The sequence below is a fragment of the Chiloscyllium plagiosum genome, unplaced genomic scaffold (genome assembly GCF_037043375.1).
Source record: "Chiloscyllium plagiosum isolate Xiang-an unplaced genomic scaffold, Cpla_swu_hap1 HiC_scaffold_3, whole genome shotgun sequence".
Lineage (NCBI taxonomy): Eukaryota > Metazoa > Chordata > Chondrichthyes > Orectolobiformes > Hemiscylliidae > Chiloscyllium > Chiloscyllium plagiosum.
The window spans coordinates 141,666,860-141,687,147 of NW_028270141.1; the positions used below are offsets into that span (position 1 = coordinate 141,666,860).

The 20,288-nt window shown below is 51.7% G+C and overlaps 12 non-coding genes across 12 annotated transcripts; all 12 read right to left on the reverse strand.

The window, feature by feature from the left end:
• Positions 1–1,070: 1,070 nt before the first annotated feature.
• Positions 1,071–1,189, reverse strand: LOC148151423 (5S ribosomal RNA). The gene has a single exon (XR_015756335.1). It is a non-coding gene; the product is annotated as a 5S ribosomal RNA (ribosomal RNA).
• A 1,547-nt stretch (positions 1,190–2,736) lies between these two features.
• LOC148151424 (5S ribosomal RNA) lies at positions 2,737–2,855 on the reverse strand. Its single transcript, XR_015756515.1, has one exon. It is a non-coding gene; the product is annotated as a 5S ribosomal RNA (ribosomal RNA).
• A 1,546-nt stretch (positions 2,856–4,401) lies between these two features.
• On the reverse strand, positions 4,402–4,520 carry LOC148151425 (5S ribosomal RNA). Its single transcript, XR_015756516.1, has one exon. It is a non-coding gene; the product is annotated as a 5S ribosomal RNA (ribosomal RNA).
• A 1,534-nt stretch (positions 4,521–6,054) lies between these two features.
• Positions 6,055–6,173, reverse strand: LOC148151426 (5S ribosomal RNA). Its single transcript, XR_015756275.1, has one exon. It is a non-coding gene; the product is annotated as a 5S ribosomal RNA (ribosomal RNA).
• Positions 6,174–7,719: 1,546 nt separating this feature from the next.
• LOC148151427 (5S ribosomal RNA) lies at positions 7,720–7,838 on the reverse strand. Its single transcript, XR_015756517.1, has one exon. It is a non-coding gene; the product is annotated as a 5S ribosomal RNA (ribosomal RNA).
• Positions 7,839–9,384: 1,546 nt separating this feature from the next.
• Positions 9,385–9,503, reverse strand: LOC148151428 (5S ribosomal RNA). The gene has a single exon (XR_015756518.1). It is a non-coding gene; the product is annotated as a 5S ribosomal RNA (ribosomal RNA).
• Positions 9,504–11,049: 1,546 nt separating this feature from the next.
• On the reverse strand, positions 11,050–11,168 carry LOC148151429 (5S ribosomal RNA). Its single transcript, XR_015756519.1, has one exon. It is a non-coding gene; the product is annotated as a 5S ribosomal RNA (ribosomal RNA).
• Positions 11,169–12,702: 1,534 nt separating this feature from the next.
• On the reverse strand, positions 12,703–12,821 carry LOC148151430 (5S ribosomal RNA). The gene has a single exon (XR_015756276.1). It is a non-coding gene; the product is annotated as a 5S ribosomal RNA (ribosomal RNA).
• A 1,546-nt stretch (positions 12,822–14,367) lies between these two features.
• On the reverse strand, positions 14,368–14,486 carry LOC148151431 (5S ribosomal RNA). The gene has a single exon (XR_015756521.1). It is a non-coding gene; the product is annotated as a 5S ribosomal RNA (ribosomal RNA).
• A 1,546-nt stretch (positions 14,487–16,032) lies between these two features.
• LOC148151432 (5S ribosomal RNA) lies at positions 16,033–16,151 on the reverse strand. The gene has a single exon (XR_015756522.1). It is a non-coding gene; the product is annotated as a 5S ribosomal RNA (ribosomal RNA).
• A 1,534-nt stretch (positions 16,152–17,685) lies between these two features.
• LOC148151433 (5S ribosomal RNA) lies at positions 17,686–17,804 on the reverse strand. The gene has a single exon (XR_015756277.1). It is a non-coding gene; the product is annotated as a 5S ribosomal RNA (ribosomal RNA).
• Positions 17,805–19,350: 1,546 nt separating this feature from the next.
• On the reverse strand, positions 19,351–19,469 carry LOC148151434 (5S ribosomal RNA). Its single transcript, XR_015756523.1, has one exon. It is a non-coding gene; the product is annotated as a 5S ribosomal RNA (ribosomal RNA).
• Positions 19,470–20,288: the final 819 nt, after the last annotated feature.

Consider the following 20,288-nt stretch of genomic DNA (forward strand, 5'->3'; position numbering starts at 1 on the left):
CTGGACAAGTTAGGTGAGTGCTCAGATGCATGGCAGATGCACTTTCACGTGGATAAATGGATCCTTATCCACTTTGGTGGCAAGAACAGGAAGGCAGATTACCACCTAAGTGGAATCAATTTAGGTAAAGGGGCAGTACAGAGAGATCTGGGGGTTCTTGTACACCACTCAATGAAGGTAAGCATGCAGGTACAGCAGGTAGTGAAGAAGGCTAATAGCATGCTGGCCTTCATAACAAGAGGGATTGTGTATAGAAGCAAAGAGGTCCTTCTGCAGCTGTACAGGGCCCTGGTGAGACCACACCTGGAGTACTGTGTGCAGTTCTGGTCTCCAAATTTGAGGAGAGACATTCTGGCTATTGAGGGAATGCAGCGTAGGTTCACGAGGTCAATTCCTGGAATGGCGGGATTACCTTACACTGAAAGACTGGAGCGACTGGGCTTGTGTACCCTTGAGTTTAGAAGACTGAGAGGGGATCTGGTTGAGACATATAAGATGATCAAGGGATTGGACACTCTGGCGGCAGGCAACATGTTTCCGCTGCGGGGTGAGTGCCGAAACAGAGGACACAGCTTAAAAATACGGGGTAGACCATTTAGGACAGAGATGAGGAGAAACTTCTTCACCCAGAGAGTGGTGGCTGTGTGGAATGCTCTGCCCCAGAGGGCAGTGGAGGCCCAGTCTCTGGATTCATTTAAGAAAGAGTTGGATAGAGCTCTCAAGGATAGTGGAATCAAGGGTTATGGAGATAAGGCAGGAACAGGATACTGATTAAGGATGATCAGCCATGATCATATTGAATGGTGGTGCAGGCTGGAAGGGCAGAATGGCCAACTCCTGCACCTATTGTCTATTGTCCGCCTTTCCTGACTGCCACCCGCAGACAGCGTGCAGCCCCAATCCCTTTCTTGCTGATTTTGGCAGCGCTCCGCTCTCCTCCCCTCCGTGTCTCGTGCCTGCAGGAGACTGATGCCAGGCACAGCAGCAGCAGCAAAAATAACCTGCCGCTCCATTGCCTGGCACAAGACAAGTGCAGAGGGGTGACTTGCGCAGCCACTGCTGGCGGAAAAAGCCTACTGCACCTGGTATGCCCAGGCGGTCTCCCATCCAAGTACTAACCAGGCCTGAGTCTGCTTCGCTTCCAAGATCAGACGAGATCGGGCGTTTTCAGACTAGTATGGCCGTAGGCGCTGGCCCCTGCCTTTTCTCCCTACTTCAAAGCGTGCTGGCCAGCCACATTTTCTTTGTTGCTCTTTCTCTTTATCCCCTTTGGCTTTTTTTTCTCTTTTCTCTTTGCTCTTCCTCCTCCGTGCGTGCTTCCCTCCCTCCGTCCCTCCAGCTGCCTTTCAGCCAGCCCTTGCCCACCAGGCTCCTGTAGTCTCCCACATCCCCACACAGGCCAACTGCAAGCCCTCCCCCTGCTTCATAGGGCCGCAGCCTGCATTCTCTCATCCTTCCACACTCCTCCACCCCTCCATTTCGGAATGCCGGGCACTGACCAGTGGGGTACCGCACGGATCAGTACTGGGACCGCAGCTTTTTACAATCTATCTTCAGGATATACAAGATGGTATTAGCAATAACATTCGCAAATTTCATCAGCTGGGTGGCAGGGTGAAATGTGATGAGGATGTTAGGAGATTACAGGGTGACCTGGACAAGTTAGGTGAGTGCTCAGATGCATGGCAGATGCACTTTCACGTGGATAAATGGATCCTTATCCACTTTGGTGGCAAGAACAGGAAGGCAGATTACCACCTAAGTGGAATCAATTTAGGTAAAGGGGCAGTACAGAGAGATCTGGGGGTTCTTGTACACCACTCAATGAAGGTAAGCATGCAGGTACAGCAGGTAGTGAAGAAGGCTAATAGCATGCTGGCCTTCATAACAAGAGGGATTGAGTATAGAAGCAAAGAGGTCCTTCTGCAGCTGTACAGGGCCCTGGTGAGACCACACCTGGAGTACTGTGTGCAGTTCTGGTCTCCAAATTTGAGGAGAGACATTCTGGCTATTGAGGGAATGCAGCGTAGGTTCACGAGGTCAATTCCTGGAATGGCGGGATTACCTTACACTGAAAGACTGGAGCGACTGGGCTTGTGTACCCTTGAGTTTAGAAGACTGAGAGGGGATCTGGTTGAGACATATAAGATGATCAAAGGATTGGACACTCTGGCGGCAGGCAACATGTTTCCGCTGCGGGGTGAGTGCCGAAACAGAGGACACAGCTTAAAAATACGGGGTAGACCATTTAGGACCAGAGATGAGGAGAAACTTCTTCACCCAGAGAGTGGTGGCTGTGTGGAATGCTCTGCCCCAGAGGGCAGTGGAGGCCCAGTCTCTGGATTCATTTAAGAAAGAGTTGGATAGAGCTCTCAAGGATAGTGGAATCAAGGGTTATGGAGATAAGGCAGGAACAGGATACTGATTAAGGATGATCAGCCATGATCATATTGAATGGTGGTGCAGGCTGGAAGGGCAGAATGGCCAATTCCTGCACCTATTGTCTATTGTCCGCCTTTCCTGACTGCCACCCGCAGACAGCGTGCAGCCCCAATCCCTTTCTTTCCGCCTTTCTTGCTGATTTTGGCAGCGCTCCGCTCTCCTCCCCTCCGTGTCTCGTGCCTGCAGGAGACTGATGCCAGGCACAGCAGCAGCAGCAAAAATAACCTGCCGCTCCATTGCCTGGCACAAGACAAGTGCAGAGGGGTGACTTGAGCAGCCACTGCTGGCGGAAAAAGCCTACTGCACCTGGTATTCCCAGGCGGTCTCCCATCCAAGTACTAACCAGGCCTGAGTCTGCTTAGCTTCCGAGATCAGACGAGATCGGGCGTTTTCAGACTAGTATGGCCGTAGGCGCTGGCCCCTGCCTTTTCTCCCTACTTCAAAGCGTGCTGGCCAGCCACATTTTCTTTCTTGCTCTTTCTCTTTATCCCCTTTGGCTTTTTTTTCTCTTTTCTCTTTGCTCTTCCTCCTCCGTGCGTGCTTCCCTCCCTCCGTCCCTCCAGCTGCCTTTCAGCCAGCCCTTGCCCACCAGGCTCCTGTAGTCTCCCACATCCCCACACAGGCCAACTGCAAGCCCTCCCCCTGCTTCATAGGGCCGCAGCCTGCATTCTCTCATCCTTCCACACTCCTCCACCCCTCCATTTCGGAATGCCGGGCACTGACCAGTGGGGTACCGCACGGATCTGTACTGGGACCGCAGCTTTTTACAATCTATCTTCAGGATATACAAGATGGTATTAGCAATAACATTCGCAAATTTCATCAGCTGGGTGGCAGGGTGAAATGTGATGAGGATGTTAGGAGATTACAGGGTGACCTGGACAAGTTAGGTGAGTGCTCAGATGCATGGCAGATGCACTTTCACGTGGATAAATGGATCCTTATCCACTTTGGTGGCAAGAACAGGAAGGCAGATTACCACCTAAGTGGAATCAATTTAGGTAAAGGGGCAGTACAGAGAGATCTGGGGGTTCTTGTACACCACTCAATGAAGGTAAGCATGCAGGTACAGCAGGTAGTGAAGAAGGCTAATAGCATGCTGGCCTTCATAACAAGAGGGATTGAGTATAGAAGCAAAGAGGTCCTTCTGCAGCTGTACAGGGCCCTGGTGAGACCACACCTGGAGTACTGTGTGCAGTTCTGGTCTCCAAATTTGAGGAGAGACATTCTGGCTATTAAGGGAATGCAGCGTAGGTTCACGAGGTCAATTCCTGGAATGGCGGGATTACCTTACACTGAAAGACTGGAGCGACTGGGCTTGTGTACCCTTGAGTTTAGAAGACTGAGAGGGGATCTGGTTGAGACATATAAGATGATCAAAGGATTGGACACTCTGGCGGCAGGCAACATGTTTCCGCTGCGGGGTGAGTGCCGAAACAGAGGACACAGCTTAAAAATACGGGGTAGACCATTTAGGACAGAGATGAGGAGAAACTTCTTCACCCAGAGAGTGGTGGCTGTGTGGAATGCTCTGCCCCAGAGGGCAGTGGAGGCCCAGTCTCTGGATTCATTTAAGAAAGAGTTGGATAGAGCTCTCAAGGATAGTGGAATCAAGGGTTATGGAGATAAGGCAGGAACAGGATACTGATTAAGGATGATCAGCCATGATCATATTGAATGGTGGTGCAGGCTGGAAGGGCAGAATGGCCAACTCCTGCACCTATTGTCTATTGTCCGCCTTTCCTGACTGCCACCCGCAGACAGCGTGCAGCCCCAATCCCTTTCTTTCCGCCTTTCTTGCTGATTTTGGCAGCGCTCCGCTCTCCTCCCCTCCGTGTCTCGTGCCTGCAGGAGACTGATGCCAGGCACAGCAGCAGCAGCAAAAATAACCTGCCGCTCCATTGCCTGGCACAAGACAAGTGCAGAGGGGTGACTTGAGCAGCCACTGCTGGCGGAAAAAGCCTACTGCACCTGGTATTCCCAGGCGGTCTCCCATCCAAGTACTAACCAGGCCTGAGTCTGCTTAGCTTCCGAGATCAGACGAGATCGGGCGTTTTCAGACTAGTATGGCCGTAGGCGCTGGCCCCTGCCTTTTCTCCCTACTTCAAGGCGTGCTGGCCAGCCACATTTTCTTTCTTGCTCTTTCTCTTTATCCCCTTTGGCTTTTTTTTCTCTTTTCTCTTTGCTCTTCCTCCTCCGTGCGTGCTTCCCTCCCTCCGTCCCTCCAGCTGCCTTTCAGCCAGCCCTTGCCCACCAGGCTCCTGTAGTCTCCCACATCCCCACACAGGCCAACTGCAAGCCCTCCCCCTGCTTCATAGGGCCGCAGCCTGCATTCTCTCATCCTTCCACACTCCTCCACCCCTCCATTTCGGAATGCCGGGCACTGACCAGTGGGGTACCGCACGGATCAGTACTGGGACCGCAGCTTTTTACAATCTATCTTCAGGATATACAAGATGGTATTAGCAATAACATTCGCAAATTTCATCAGCTGGGTGGCAGGGTGAAATGTGATGAGGATGTTAGGAGATTACAGGGTGACCTGGACAAGTTAGGTGAGTGCTCAGATGCATGGCAGATGCACTTTCACGTGGATAAATGGATCCTTATCCACTTTGGTGGCAAGAACAGGAAGGCAGATTACCACCTAAGTGGAATCAATTTAGGTAAAGGGGCAGTACAGAGAGATCTGGGGGTTCTTGTACACCACTCAATGAAGGTAAGCATGCAGGTACAGCAGGTAGTGAAGAAGGCTAATAGCATGCTGGCCTTCATAACAAGAGGGATTGAGTATAGAAGCAAAGAGGTCCTTCTGCAGCTGTACAGGGCCCTGGTGAGACCACACCTGGAGTACTGTGTGCAGTTCTGGTCTCCAAATTTGAGGAGAGACATTCTGGCTATTGAGGGAATGCAGCGTAGGTTCACGAGGTCAATTCCTGGAATGGCGGGATTACCTTACACTGAAAGACTGGAGCGACTGGGCTTGTGTACCCTTGAGTTTAGAAGACTGAGAGGGGATCTGGTTGAGACATATAAGATGATCAAAGGATTGGACACTCTGGCGGCAGGCAACATGTTTCCGCTGCGGGGTGAGTGCCGAAACAGAGGACACAGCTTAAAAATACGGGGTAGACCATTTAGGACAGAGATGAGGAGAAACTTCTTCACCCAGAGAGTGGTGGCTGTGTGGAATGCTCTGCCCCAGAGGGCAGTGGAGGCCCAGTCTCTGGATTCATTTAAGAAAGAGTTGGATAGAGCTCTCAAGGATAGTGGAATCAAGGGTTATGGAGATAAGGCAGGAACAGGATACTGATTAAGGATGATCAGCCATGATCATATTGAATGGTGGTGCAGGCTGGAAGGGCAGAATGGCCAACTCCTGCACCTATTGTCTATTGTCCGCCTTTCCTGACTGCCACCCGCAGACAGCGTGCAGCCCCAATCCCTTTCTTGCTGATTTTGGCAGCGCTCCGCTCTCCTCCCCTCCGTGTCTCGTGCCTGCAGGAGACTGATGCCAGGCACAGCAGCAGCAGCAAAAATAACCTGCCGCTCCATTGCCTGGCACAAGACAAGTGCAGAGGGGTGACTTGAGCAGCCACTGCTGGCGGAAAAAGCCTACTGCACCTGGTATGCCCAGGCGGTCTCCCATCCAAGTACTAACCAGGCCTGAGTCTGCTTAGCTTCCAAGATCAGACGAGATCGGGCGTTTTCAGACTAGTATGGCCGTAGGCGCTGGCCCCTGCCTTTTCTCCCTACTTCAAAGCGTGCTGGCCAGCCACATTTTCTTTGTTGCTCTTTCTCTTTATCCCCTTTGGCTTTTTTTTCTCTTTTCTCTTTGCTCTTCCTCCTCCGTGCGTGCTTCCCTCCCTCCGTCCCTCCAGCTGCCTTTCAGCCAGCCCTTGCCCACCAGGCTCCTGTAGTCTCCCACATCCCCACACAGGCCAACTGCAAGCCCTCCCCCTGCTTCATAGGGCCGCAGCCTGCATTCTCTCATCCTTCCACACTCCTCCACCCCTCCATTTCGGAATGCCGGGCACTGACCAGTGGGGTACCGCACGGATCAGTACTGGGACCGCAGCTTTTTACAATCTATCTTCAGGATATACAAGATGGTATTAGCAATAACATTCGCAAATTTCATCAGCTGGGTGGCAGGGTGAAATGTGATGAGGATGTTAGGAGATTACAGGGTGACCTGGACAAGTTAGGTGAGTGCTCAGATGCATGGCAGATGCACTTTCACGTGGATAAATGGATCCTTATCCACTTTGGTGGCAAGAACAGGAAGGCAGATTACCACCTAAGTGGAATCAATTTAGGTAAAGGGGCAGTACAGAGAGATCTGGGGGTTCTTGTACACCACTCAATGAAGGTAAGCATGCAGGTACAGCAGGTAGTGAAGAAGGCTAATAGCATGCTGGCCTTCATAACAAGAGGGATTGAGTATAGAAGCAAAGAGGTCCTTCTGCAGCTGTACAGGGCCCTGGTGAGACCACACCTGGAGTACTGTGTGCAGTTCTGGTCTCCAAATTTGAGGAGAGACATTCTGGCTATTGAGGGAATGCAGCGTAGGTTCACGAGGTCAATTCCTGGAATGGCGGGATTACCTTACACTGAAAGACTGGAGCGACTGGGCTTGTGTACCCTTGAGTTTAGAAGACTGAGAGGGGATCTGGTTGAGACATATAAGATGATCAAAGGATTGGACACTCTGGCGGCAGGCAACATGTTTCCGCTGCGGGGTGAGTGCCGAAACAGAGGACACAGCTTAAAAATACGGGGTAGACCATTTAGGACAGAGATGAGGAGAAACTTCTTCACCCAGAGAGTGGTGGCTGTGTGGAATGCTCTGCCCCAGAGGGCAGTGGAGGCCCAGTCTCTGGATTCATTTAAGAAAGAGTTGGATAGAGCTCTCAAGGATAGTGGAATCAAGGGTTATGGAGATAAGGCAGGAACAGGATACTGATTAAGGATGATCAGCCATGATCATATTGAATGGTGGTGCAGGCTGGAAGGGCAGAATGGCCAATTCCTGCACCTATTGTCTATTGTCCGCCTTTCCTGACTGCCACCCGCAGACAGCGTGCAGCCCCAATCCCTTTCTTTCCGCCTTTCTTGCTGATTTTGGCAGCGCTCCGCTCTCCTCCCCTCCGTGTCTCGTGCCTGCAGGAGACTGATGCCAGGCACAGCAGCAGCAGCAAAAATAACCTGCCGCTCCATTGCCTGGCACAAGACAAGTGCAGAGGGGTGACTTGAGCAGCCACTGCTGGCGGAAAAAGCCTACTGCACCTGGTATTCCCAGGCGGTCTCCCATCCAAGTACTAACCAGGCCTGAGTCTGCTTAGCTTCCGAGATCAGACGAGATCGGGCGTTTTCAGACTAGTATGGCCGTAGGCGCTGGCCCCTGCCTTTTCTCCCTACTTCAAAGCGTGCTGGCCAGCCACATTTTCTTTCTTGCTCTTTCTCTTTATCCCCTTTGGCTTTTTTTTCTCTTTTCTCTTTGCTCTTCCTCCTCCGTGCGTGCTTCCCTCCCTCCGTCCCTCCAGCTGCCTTTCAGCCAGCCCTTGCCCACCAGGCTCCTGTAGTCTCCCACATCCCCACACAGGCCAACTGCAAGCCCTCCCCCTGCTTCATAGGGCCGCAGCCTGCATTCTCTCATCCTTCCACACTCCTCCACCCCTCCATTTCGGAATGCCGGGCACTGACCAGTGGGGTACCGCACGGATCTGTACTGGGACCGCAGCTTTTTACAATCTATCTTCAGGATATACAAGATGGTATTAGCAATAACATTCGCAAATTTCATCAGCTGGGTGGCAGGGTGAAATGTGATGAGGATGTTAGGAGATTACAGGGTGACCTGGACAAGTTAGGTGAGTGCTCAGATGCATGGCAGATGCACTTTCACGTGGATAAATGGATCCTTATCCACTTTGGTGGCAAGAACAGGAAGGCAGATTACCACCTAAGTGGAATCAATTTAGGTAAAGGGGCAGTACAGAGAGATCTGGGGGTTCTTGTACACCACTCAATGAAGGTAAGCATGCAGGTACAGCAGGTAGTGAAGAAGGCTAATAGCATGCTGGCCTTCATAACAAGAGGGATTGAGTATAGAAGCAAAGAGGTTCTTCTGCAGCTGTACAGGGCCCTGGTGAGACCACACCTGGAGTACTGTGTGCAGTTCTGGTCTCCAAATTTGAGGAGAGACATTCTGGCTATTGAGGGAATGCAGCGTAGGTTCACGAGGTCAATTCCTGGAATGGCGGGATTACCTTACACTGAAAGACTGGAGCGACTGGGCTTGTGTACCCTTGAGTTTAGAAGACTGAGAGGGGATCTGGTTGAGACATATAAGATGATCAAAGGATTGGACACTCTGGCGGCAGGCAACATGTTTCCGCTGCGGGGTGAGTGCCGAAACAGAGGACACAGCTTAAAAATACGGGGTAGACCATTTAGGACAGAGATGAGGAGAAACTTCTTCACCCAGAGAGTGGTGGCTGTGTGGAATGCTCTGCCCCAGAGGGCAGTGGAGGCCCAGTCTCTGGATTCATTTAAGAAAGAGTTGGATAGAGCTCTCAAGGATAGTGGAATCAAGGGTTATGGAGATAAGGCAGGAACAGGATACTGATTAAGGATGATCAGCCATGATCATATTGAATGGTGGTGCAGGCTGGAAGGGCAGAATGGCCAACTCCTGCACCTATTGTCTATTGTCCGCCTTTCCTGACTGCCACCCGCAGACAGCGTGCAGCCCCAATCCCTTTCTTTCCGCCTTTCTTGCTGATTTTGGCAGCGCTCCGCTCTCCTCCCCTCCGTGTCTCGTGCCTGCAGGAGACTGATGCCAGGCACAGCAGCAGCAGCAAAAATAACCTGCCGCTCCATTGCCTGGCACAAGACAAGTGCAGAGGGGTGACTTGAGCAGCCACTGCTGGCGGAAAAAGCCTACTGCACCTGGTATTCCCAGGCGGTCTCCCATCCAAGTACTAACCAGGCCTGAGTCTGCTTAGCTTCCGAGATCAGACGAGATCGGGCGTTTTCAGACTAGTATGGCCGTAGGCGCTGGCCCCTGCCTTTTCTCCCTACTTCAAAGCGTGCTGGCCAGCCACATTTTCTTTCTTGCTCTTTCTCTTTATCCCCTTTGGCTTTTTTTTCTCTTTTCTCTTTGCTCTTCCTCCTCCGTGCGTGCTTCCCTCCCTCCGTCCCTCCAGCTGCCTTTCAGCCAGCCCTTGCCCACCAGGCTCCTGTAGTCTCCCACATCCCCACACAGGCCAACTGCAAGCCCTCCCCCTGCTTCATAGGGCCGCAGCCTGCATTCTCTCATCCTTCCACACTCCTCCACCCCTCCATTTCGGAATGCCGGGCACTGACCAGTGGGGTACCGCACGGATCTGTACTGGGACCGCAGCTTTTTACAATCTATCTTCAGGATATACAAGATGGTATTAGCAATAACATTCGCAAATTTCATCAGCTGGGTGGCAGGGTGAAATGTGATGAGGATGTTAGGAGATTACAGGGTGACCTGGACAAGTTAGGTGAGTGCTCAGATGCATGGCAGATGCACTTTCACGTGGATAAATGGATCCTTATCCACTTTGGTGGCAAGAACAGGAAGGCAGATTACCACCTAAGTGGAATCAATTTAGGTAAAGGGGCAGTACAGAGAGATCTGGGGGTTCTTGTACACCACTCAATGAAGGTAAGCATGCAGGTACAGCAGGTAGTGAAGAAGGCTAATAGCATGCTGGCCTTCATAACAAGAGGGATTGAGTATAGAAGCAAAGAGGTTCTTCTGCAGCTGTACAGGGCCCTGGTGAGACCACACCTGGAGTACTGTGTGCAGTTCTGGTCTCCAAATTTGAGGAGAGACATTCTGGCTATTGAGGGAATGCAGCGTAGGTTCACGAGGTCAATTCCTGGAATGGCGGGATTACCTTACACTGAAAGACTGGAGCGACTGGGCTTGTGTACCCTTGAGTTTAGAAGACTGAGAGGGGATCTGGTTGAGACATATAAGATGATCAAAGGATTGGACACTCTGGCGGCAGGCAACATGTTTCCGCTGCGGGGTGAGTGCCGAAACAGAGGACACAGCTTAAAAATACGGGGTAGACCATTTAGGACAGAGATGAGGAGAAACTTCTTCACCCAGAGAGTGGTGGCTGTGTGGAATGCTCTGCCCCAGAGGGCAGTGGAGGCCCAGTCTCTGGATTCATTTAAGAAAGAGTTGGATAGAGCTCTCAAGGATAGTGGAATCAAGGGTTATGGAGATAAGGCAGGAACAGGATACTGATTAAGGATGATCAGCCATGATCATATTGAATGGTGGTGCAGGCTGGAAGGGCAGAATGGCCAACTCCTGCACCTATTGTCTATTGTCCGCCTTTCCTGACTGCCACCCGCAGACAGCGTGCAGCCCCAATCCCTTTCTTTCCGCCTTTCTTGCTGATTTTGGCAGCGCTCCGCTCTCCTCCCCTCCGTGTCTCGTGCCTGCAGGAGACTGATGCCAGGCACAGCAGCAGCAGCAAAAATAACCTGCCGCTCCATTGCCTGGCACAAGACAAGTGCAGAGGGGTGACTTGAGCAGCCACTGCTGGCGGAAAAAGCCTACTGCACCTGGTATTCCCAGGCGGTCTCCCATCCAAGTACTAACCAGGCCTGAGTCTGCTTAGCTTCCGAGATCAGACGAGATCGGGCGTTTTCAGACTAGTATGGCCGTAGGCGCTGGCCCCTGCCTTTTCTCCCTACTTCAAGGCGTGCTGGCCAGCCACATTTTCTTTCTTGCTCTTTCTCTTTATCCCCTTTGGCTTTTTTTTCTCTTTTCTCTTTGCTCTTCCTCCTCCGTGCGTGCTTCCCTCCCTCCGTCCCTCCAGCTGCCTTTCAGCCAGCCCTTGCCCACCAGGCTCCTGTAGTCTCCCACATCCCCACACAGGCCAACTGCAAGCCCTCCCCCTGCTTCATAGGGCCGCAGCCTGCATTCTCTCATCCTTCCACACTCCTCCACCCCTCCATTTCGGAATGCCAGGCACTGACCAGTGGGGTACCGCACGGATCAGTACTGGGACCGCAGCTTTTTACAATCTATCTTCAGGATATACAAGATGGTATTAGCAATAACATTCGCAAATTTCATCAGCTGGGTGGCAGGGTGAAATGTGATGAGGATGTTAGGAGATTACAGGGTGACCTGGACAAGTTAGGTGAGTGCTCAGATGCATGGCAGATGCACTTTCACGTGGATAAATGGATCCTTATCCACTTTGGTGGCAAGAACAGGAAGGCAGATTACCACCTAAGTGGAATCAATTTAGGTAAAGGGGCAGTACAGAGAGATCTGGGGGTTCTTGTACACCACTCAATGAAGGTAAGCATGCAGGTACAGCAGGTAGTGAAGAAGGCTAATAGCATGCTGGCCTTCATAACAAGAAGGATTGAGTATAGAAGCAAAGAGGTCCTTCTGCAGCTGTACAGGGCCCTGGTGAGACCACACCTGGAGTACTGTGTGCAGTTCTGGTCTCCAAATTTGAGGAGAGACATTCTGGCTATTGAGGGAATGCAGCGTAGGTTCACGAGGTCAATTCCTGGAATGGCGGGATTACCTTACACTGAAAGACTGGAGCGACTGGGCTTGTGTACCCTTGAGTTTAGAAGACTGAGAGGGGATCTGGTTGAGACATATAAGATGATCAAAGGATTGGACACTCTGGCGGCAGGCAACATGTTTCCGCTGCGGGGTGAGTGCCGAAACAGAGGACACAGCTTAAAAATACGGGGTAGACCATTTAGGACAGAGATGAGGAGAAACTTCTTCACCCAGAGAGTGGTGGCTGTGTGGAATGCTCTGCCCCAGAGGGCAGTGGAGGCCCAGTCTCTGGATTCATTTAAGAAAGAGTTGGATAGAGCTCTCAAGGATAGTGGAATCAAGGGTTATGGAGATAAGGCAGGAACAGGATACTGATTAAGGATGATCAGCCATGATCATATTGAATGGTGGTGCAGGCTGGAAGGGCAGAATGGCCAACTCCTGCACCTATTGTCTATTGTCCGCCTTTCCTGACTGCCTCCCGCAGACAGCGTGCAGCCCCAATCCCTTTCTTGCTGATTTTGGCAGCGCTCCGCTCTCCTCCCCTCCGTGTCTCGTGCCTGCAGGAGACTGATGCCAGGCACAGCAGCAGCAGCAAAAATAACCTGCCGCTCCATTGCCTGGCACAAGACAAGTGCAGAGGGGTGACTTGAGCAGCCACTGCTGGCGGAAAAAGCCTACTGCACCTGGTATGCCCAGGCGGTCTCCCATCCAAGTACTAACCAGGCCTGAGTCTGCTTAGCTTCCAAGATCAGACGAGATCGGGCGTTTTCAGACTAGTATGGCCGTAGGCGCTGGCCCCTGCCTTTTCTCCCTACTTCAAAGCGTGCTGGCCAGCCACATTTTCTTTGTTGCTCTTTCTCTTTATCCCCTTTGGCTTTTTTTTCTCTTTTCTCTTTGCTCTTCCTCCTCCGTGCGTGCTTCCCTCCCTCCGTCCCTCCAGCTGCCTTTCAGCCAGCCCTTGCCCACCAGGCTCCTGTAGTCTCCCACATCCCCACACAGGCCAACTGCAAGCCCTCCCCCTGCTTCATAGGGCCGCAGCCTGCATTCTCTCATCCTTCCACACTCCTCCACCCCTCCATTTCGGAATGCCGGGCACTGACCAGTGGGGTACCGCACGGATCAGTACTGGGACCGCAGCTTTTTACAATCTATCTTCAGGATATACAAGATGGTATTAGCAATAACATTCGCAAATTTCATCAGCTGGGTGGCAGGGTGAAATGTGATGAGGATGTTAGGAGATTACAGGGTGACCTGGACAAGTTAGGTGAGTGCTCAGATGCATGGCAGATGCACTTTCACGTGGATAAATGGATCCTTATCCACTTTGGTGGCAAGAACAGGAAGGCAGATTACCACCTAAGTGGAATCAATTTAGGTAAAGGGGCAGTACAGAGAGATCTGGGGGTTCTTGTACACCACTCAATGAAGGTAAGCATGCAGGTACAGCAGGTAGTGAAGAAGGCTAATAGCATGCTGGCCTTCATAACAAGAGGGATTGAGTATAGAAGCAAAGAGGTCCTTCTGCAGCTGTACAGGGCCCTGGTGAGACCACACCTGGAGTACTGTGTGCAGTTCTGGTCTCCAAATTTGAGGAGAGACATTCTGGCTATTGAGGGAATGCAGCGTAGGTTCACGAGGTCAATTCCTGGAATGGCGGGATTACCTTACACTGAAAGACTGGAGCGACTGGGCTTGTGTACCCTTGAGTTTAGAAGACTGAGAGGGGATCTGGTTGAGACATATAAGATGATCAAAGGATTGGACACTCTGGCGGCAGGCAACATGTTTCCGCTGCGGGGTGAGTGCCGAAACAGAGGACACAGCTTAAAAATACGGGGTAGACCATTTAGGACAGAGATGAGGAGAAACTTCTTCACCCAGAGAGTGGTGGCTGTGTGGAATGCTCTGCCCCAGAGGGCAGTGGAGGCCCAGTCTCTGGATTCATTTAAGAAAGAGTTGGATAGAGCTCTCAAGGATAGTGGAATCAAGGGTTATGGAGATAAGGCAGGAACAGGATACTGATTAAGGATGATCAGCCATGATCATATTGAATGGTGGTGCAGGCTGGAAGGGCAGAATGGCCAATTCCTGCACCTATTGTCTATTGTCCGCCTTTCCTGACTGCCACCCGCAGACAGCGTGCAGCCCCAATCCCTTTCTTTCCGCCTTTCTTGCTGATTTTGGCAGCGCTCCGCTCTCCTCCCCTCCGTGTCTCGTGCCTGCAGGAGACTGATGCCAGGCACAGCAGCAGCAGCAAAAATAACCTGCCGCTCCATTGCCTGGCACAAGACAAGTGCAGAGGGGTGACTTGAGCAGCCACTGCTGGCGGAAAAAGCCTACTGCACCTGGTATTCCCAGGCGGTCTCCCATCCAAGTACTAACCAGGCCTGAGTCTGCTTAGCTTCCGAGATCAGACGAGATCGGGCGTTTTCAGACTAGTATGGCCGTAGGCGCTGGCCCCTGCCTTTTCTCCCTACTTCAAAGCGTGCTGGCCAGCCACATTTTCTTTCTTGCTCTTTCTCTTTATCCCCTTTGGCTTTTTTTTCTCTTTTCTCTTTGCTCTTCCTCCTCCGTGCGTGCTTCCCTCCCTCCGTCCCTCCAGCTGCCTTTCAGCCAGCCCTTGCCCACCAGGCTCCTGTAGTCTCCCACATCCCCACACAGGCCAACTGCAAGCCCTCCCCCTGCTTCATAGGGCCGCAGCCTGCATTCTCTCATCCTTCCACACTCCTCCACCCCTCCATTTCGGAATGCCGGGCACTGACCAGTGGGGTACCGCACGGATCAGTACTGGGACCGCAGCTTTTTACAATCTATCTTCAGGATATACAAGATGGTATTAGCAATAACATTCGCAAATTTCATCAGCTGGGTGGCAGGGTGAAATGTGATGAGGATGTTAGGAGATTACAGGGTGACCTGGACAAGTTAGGTGAGTGCTCAGATGCATGGCAGATGCACTTTCACGTGGATAAATGGATCCTTATCCACTTTGGTGGCAAGAACAGGAAGGCAGATTACCACCTAAGTGGAATCAATTTAGGTAAAGGGGCAGTACAGAGAGATCTGGGGGTTCTTGTACACCACTCAATGAAGGTAAGCATGCAGGTACAGCAGGTAGTGAAGAAGGCTAATAGCATGCTGGCCTTCATAACAAGAGGGATTGAGTATAGAAGCAAAGAGGTCCTTCTGCAGCTGTACAGGGCCCTGGTGAGACCACACCTGGAGTACTGTGTGCAGTTCTGGTCTCCAAATTTGAGGAGAGACATTCTGGCTATTGAGGGAATGCAGCGTAGGTTCACGAGGTCAATTCCTGGAATGGCGGGATTACCTTACACTGAAAGACTGGAGCGACTGGGCTTGTGTACCCTTGAGTTTAGAAGACTGAGAGGGGATCTGGTTGAGACATATAAGATGATCAAAGGATTGGACACTCTGGCGGCAGGCAACATGTTTCCGCTGCGGGGTGAGTGCCGAAACAGAGGACACAGCTTAAAAATACGGGGTAGACCATTTAGGACAGAGATGAGGAGAAACTTCTTCACCCAGAGAGTGGTGGCTGTGTGGAATGCTCTGCCCCAGAGGGCAGTGGAGGCCCAGTCTCTGGATTCATTTAAGAAAGAGTTGGATAGAGCTCTCAAGGATAGTGGAATCAAGGGTTATGGAGATAAGGCAGGAACAGGATACTGATTAAGGATGATCAGCCATGATCATATTGAATGGTGGTGCAGGCTGGAAGGGCAGAATGGCCAACTCCTGCACCTATTGTCTATTGTCCGCCTTTCCTGACTGCCACCCGCAGACAGCGTGCAGCCCCAATCCCTTTCTTTCCGCCTTTCTTGCTGATTTTGGCAGCGCTCCGCTCTCCTCCCCTCCGTGTCTCGTGCCTGCAGGAGACTGATGCCAGGCACAGCAGCAGCAGCAAAAATAACCTGCCGCTCCATTGCCTGGCACAAGACAAGTGCAGAGGGGTGACTTGAGCAGCCACTGCTGGCGGAAAAAGCCTACTGCACCTGGTATTCCCAGGCGGTCTCCCATCCAAGTACTAACCAGGCCTGAGTCTGCTTAGCTTCCGAGATCAGACGAGATCGGGCGTTTTCAGACTAGTATGGCCGTAGGCGCTGGCCCCTGCCTTTTCTCCCTACTTCAAGGCGTGCTGGCCAGCCACATTTTCTTTCTTGCTCTTTCTCTTTATCCCCTTTGGCTTTTTTTTCTCTTTTCTCTTTGCTCTTCCTCCTCCGTGCGTGCTTCCCTCCCTCCGTCCCTCCAGCTGCCTTTCAGCCAGCCCTTGCCCACCAGGCTCCTGTAGTCTCCCACATCCCCACACAGGCCAACTGCAAGCCCTCCCCCTGCTTCATAGGGCCGCAGCCTGCATTCTCTCATCCTTCCACACTCCTCCACCCCTCCATTTCGGAATGCCGGGCACTGACCAGTGGGGTACCGCACGGATCAGTACTGGGACCGCAGCTTTTTACAATCTATCTTCAGGATATACAAGATGGTATTAGCAATAACATTCGCAAATTTCATCAGCTGGGTGGCAGGGTGAAATGTGATGAGGATGTTAGGAGATTACAGGGTGACCTGGACAAGTTAGGTGAGTGCTCAGATGCATGGCAGATGCACTTTCACGTGGATAAATGGATCCTTATCCACTTTGGTGGCAAGAACAGGAAGGCAGATTACCACCTAAGTGGAATCAATTTAGGTAAAGGGGCAGTACAGAGAGATCTGGGGGTTCTTGTACACCACTCAATGAAGGTAAGCATGCAGGTACAGCAGGTAGTGAAGAAGGCTAATAGCATGCTGGCCTTCATAACAAGAGGGATTGAGTATAGAAGCAAAGAGGTCCTTCTGCAGCTGTACAGGGCCCTGGTGAGACCACACCTGGAGTACTGTGTGCAGTTCTGGTCTCCAAATTTGAGGAGAGACATTCTGGCTATTGAGGGAATGCAGCGTAGGTTCACGAGGTCAATTCCTGGAATGGCGGGATTACCTTACACTGAAAGACTGGAGCGACTGGGCTTGTGTACCCTTGAGTTTAGAAGACTGAGAGGGGATCTGGTTGAGACATATAAGATGATCAAAGGATTGGACACTCTGGCGGCAGGCAACATGTTTCCGCTGCGGGGTGAGTGCCGAAACAGAGGACACAGCTTAAAAATACGGGGTAGACCATTTAGGACAGAGATGAGGAGAAACTTCTTCACCCAGAGAGTGGTGGCTGTGTGGAATGCTCTGCCCCAGAGGGCAGTGGAGGCCCAGTCTCTGGATTCATTTAAGAAAGAGTTGGATAGAGCTCTCAAGGATAGTGGAATCAAGGGTTATGGAGATAAGGCAGGAACAGGATACTGATTAAGGATGATCAGCCATGATCATATTGAATGGTGGTGCAGGCTGGAAGGGCAGAATGGCCAACTCCTGCACCTATTGTCTATTGTCCGCCTTTCCTGACTGCCTCCCGCAGACAGCGTGCAGCCCCAATCCCTTTCTTGCTGATTTTGGCAGCGCTCCGCTCTCCTCCCCTCCGTGTCTCGTGCCTGCAGGAGACTGATGCCAGGCACAGCAGCAGCAGCAAAAATAACCTGCCGCTCCATTGCCTGGCACAAGACAAGTGCAGAGGGGTGACTTGAGCAGCCACTGCTGGCGGAAAAAGCCTACTGCACCTGGTATGCCCAGGCGGTCTCCCATCCAAGTACTAACCAGGCCTGAGTCTGCTTAGCTTCCAAGATCAGACGAGATCGGGCGTTTTCAGACTAGTATGGCCGTAGGCGCTGGCCCCTGCCTTTTCTCCCTACTTCAAAGCGTGCTGGCCAGCCACATTTTCTTTGTTGCTCTTTCTCTTTATCCCCTTTGGCTTTTTTTTCTCTTTTCTCTTTGCTCTTCCTCCTCCGTGCGTGCTTCCCTCCCTCCGTCCCTCCAGCTGCCTTTCAGCCAGCCCTTGCCCACCAGGCTCCTGTAGTCTCCCACATCCCCACACAGGCCAACTGCAAGCCCTCCCCCTGCTTCATAGGGCCGCAGCCTGCATTCTCTCATCCTTCCACACTCCTCCACCCCTCCATTTCGGAATGCCGGGCACTGACCAGTGGGGTACCGCACGGATCAGTACTGGGACCGCAGCTTTTTACAATCTATCTTCAGGATATACAAGATGGTATTAGCAATAACATTCGCAAATTTCATCAGCTGGGTGGCAGGGTGAAATGTGATGAGGATGTTAGGAGATTACAGGGTGACCTGGACAAGTTAGGTGAGTGCTCAGATGCATGGCAGATGCACTTTCACGTGGATAAATGGATCCTTATCCACTTTGGTGGCAAGAACAGGAAGGCAGATTACCACCTAAGTGGAATCAATTTAGGTAAAGGGGCAGTACAGAGAGATCTGGGGGTTCTTGTACACCACTCAATGAAGGTAAGCATGCAGGTACAGCAGGTAGTGAAGAAGGCTAATAGCATGCTGGCCTTCATAACAAGAGGGATTGAGTATAGAAGCAAAGAGGTCCTTCTGCAGCTGTACAGGGCCCTGGTGAGACCACACCTGGAGTACTGTGTGCAGTTCTGGTCTCCAAATTTGAGGAGAGACATTCTGGCTATTGAGGGAATGCAGCGTAGGTTCACGAGGTCAATTCCTGGAATGGCGGGATTACCTTACACTGAAAGACTGGAGCGACTGGGCTTGTGTACCCTTGAGTTTAGAAGACTGAGAGGGGATCTGGTTGAGACATATAAGATGATCAAAGGATTGGACACTCTGGCGGCAGGCAACATGTTTCCGCTGCGGGGTGAGTGCCGAAACAGAGGACACAGCTTAAAAATACGGGGTAGACCATTTAGGACAGAGATGAGGAGAAACTTCTTCACCCAGAGAGTGGTGGCTGTGTGGAATGCTCTGCCCCAGAGGGCAGTGGAGGCCCAGTCTCTGGATTCATTTAAGAAAGAGTTGGATAGAGCTCTCAAGGATAGTGGAATCAAGGGTTATGGAGATAAGGCAGGAACAGGATACTGATTAAGGATGATCAGCCATGATCATATTGAATGGTGGTGCAGGCTGGAAGGGCAGAATGGCCAATTCCTGCACCTATTGTCTATTGTCCGCCTTTCCTGACTGCCACCCGCAGACAGCGTGCAGCCCCAATCCCTTTCTTTCCGCCTTTCTTGCTGATTTTGGCAGCGCTCCGCTCTCCTCCCCTCCGTGTCTCGTGCCTGCAGGAGACTGATGCCAGGCACAGCAGCAGCAGCAAAAATAACCTGCCGCTCCATTGCCTGGCACAAGACAAGTGCAGAGGGGTGACTTGAGCAGCCACTGCTGGCGGAAAAAGCCTACTGCACCTGGTATTCCCAGGCGGTCTCCCATCCAAGTACTAACCAGGCCTGAGTCTGCTTAGCTTCCGAGATCAGACGAGATCGGGCGTTTTCAGACTAGTATGGCCGTAGGCGCTGGCCCCTGCCTTTTCTCCCTACTTCAAAGCGTGCTGGCCAGCCACATTTTCTTTCTTGCTCTTTCTCTTTATCCCCTTTGGCTTTTTTTTCTCTTTTCTCTTTGCTCTTCCTCCTCCGTGCGTGCTTCCCTCCCTCCGTCCCTCCAGCTGCCTTTCAGCCAGCCCTTGCCCACCAGGCTCCTGTAGTCTCCCACATCCCCACACAGGCCAACTGCAAGCCCTCCCCCTGCTTCATAGGGCCGCAGCCTGCATTCTCTCATCCTTCCACACTCCTCCACCCCTCCATTTCGGAATGCCGGGCACTGACCAGTGGGGTACCGCACGGATCTGTACTGGGACCGCAGCTTTTTACAATCTATCTTCAGGATATACAAGATGGTATTAGCAATAACATTCGCAAATTTCATCAGCTGGGTGGCAGGGTGAAATGTGATGAGGATGTTAGGAGATTACAGGGTGACCTGGACAAGTTAGGTGAGTGCTCAGATGCATGGCAGATGCACTTTCACGTGGATAAATGGATCCTTATCCACTTTGGTGGCAAGAACAGGAAGGCAGATTACCACCTAAGTGGAATCAATTTAGGTAAAGGGGCAGTACAGAGAGATCTGGGGGTTCTTGTACACCACTCAATGAAGGTAAGCATGCAGGTACAGCAGGTAGTGAAGAAGGCTAATAGCATGCTGGCCTTCATAACAAGAGGGATTGAGTATAGAAGCAAAGAGGTTCTTCTGCAGCTGTACAGGGCCCTGGTGAGACCACACCTGGAGTACTGTGTGCAGTTCTGGTCTCCAAATTTGAGGAGAGACATTCTGG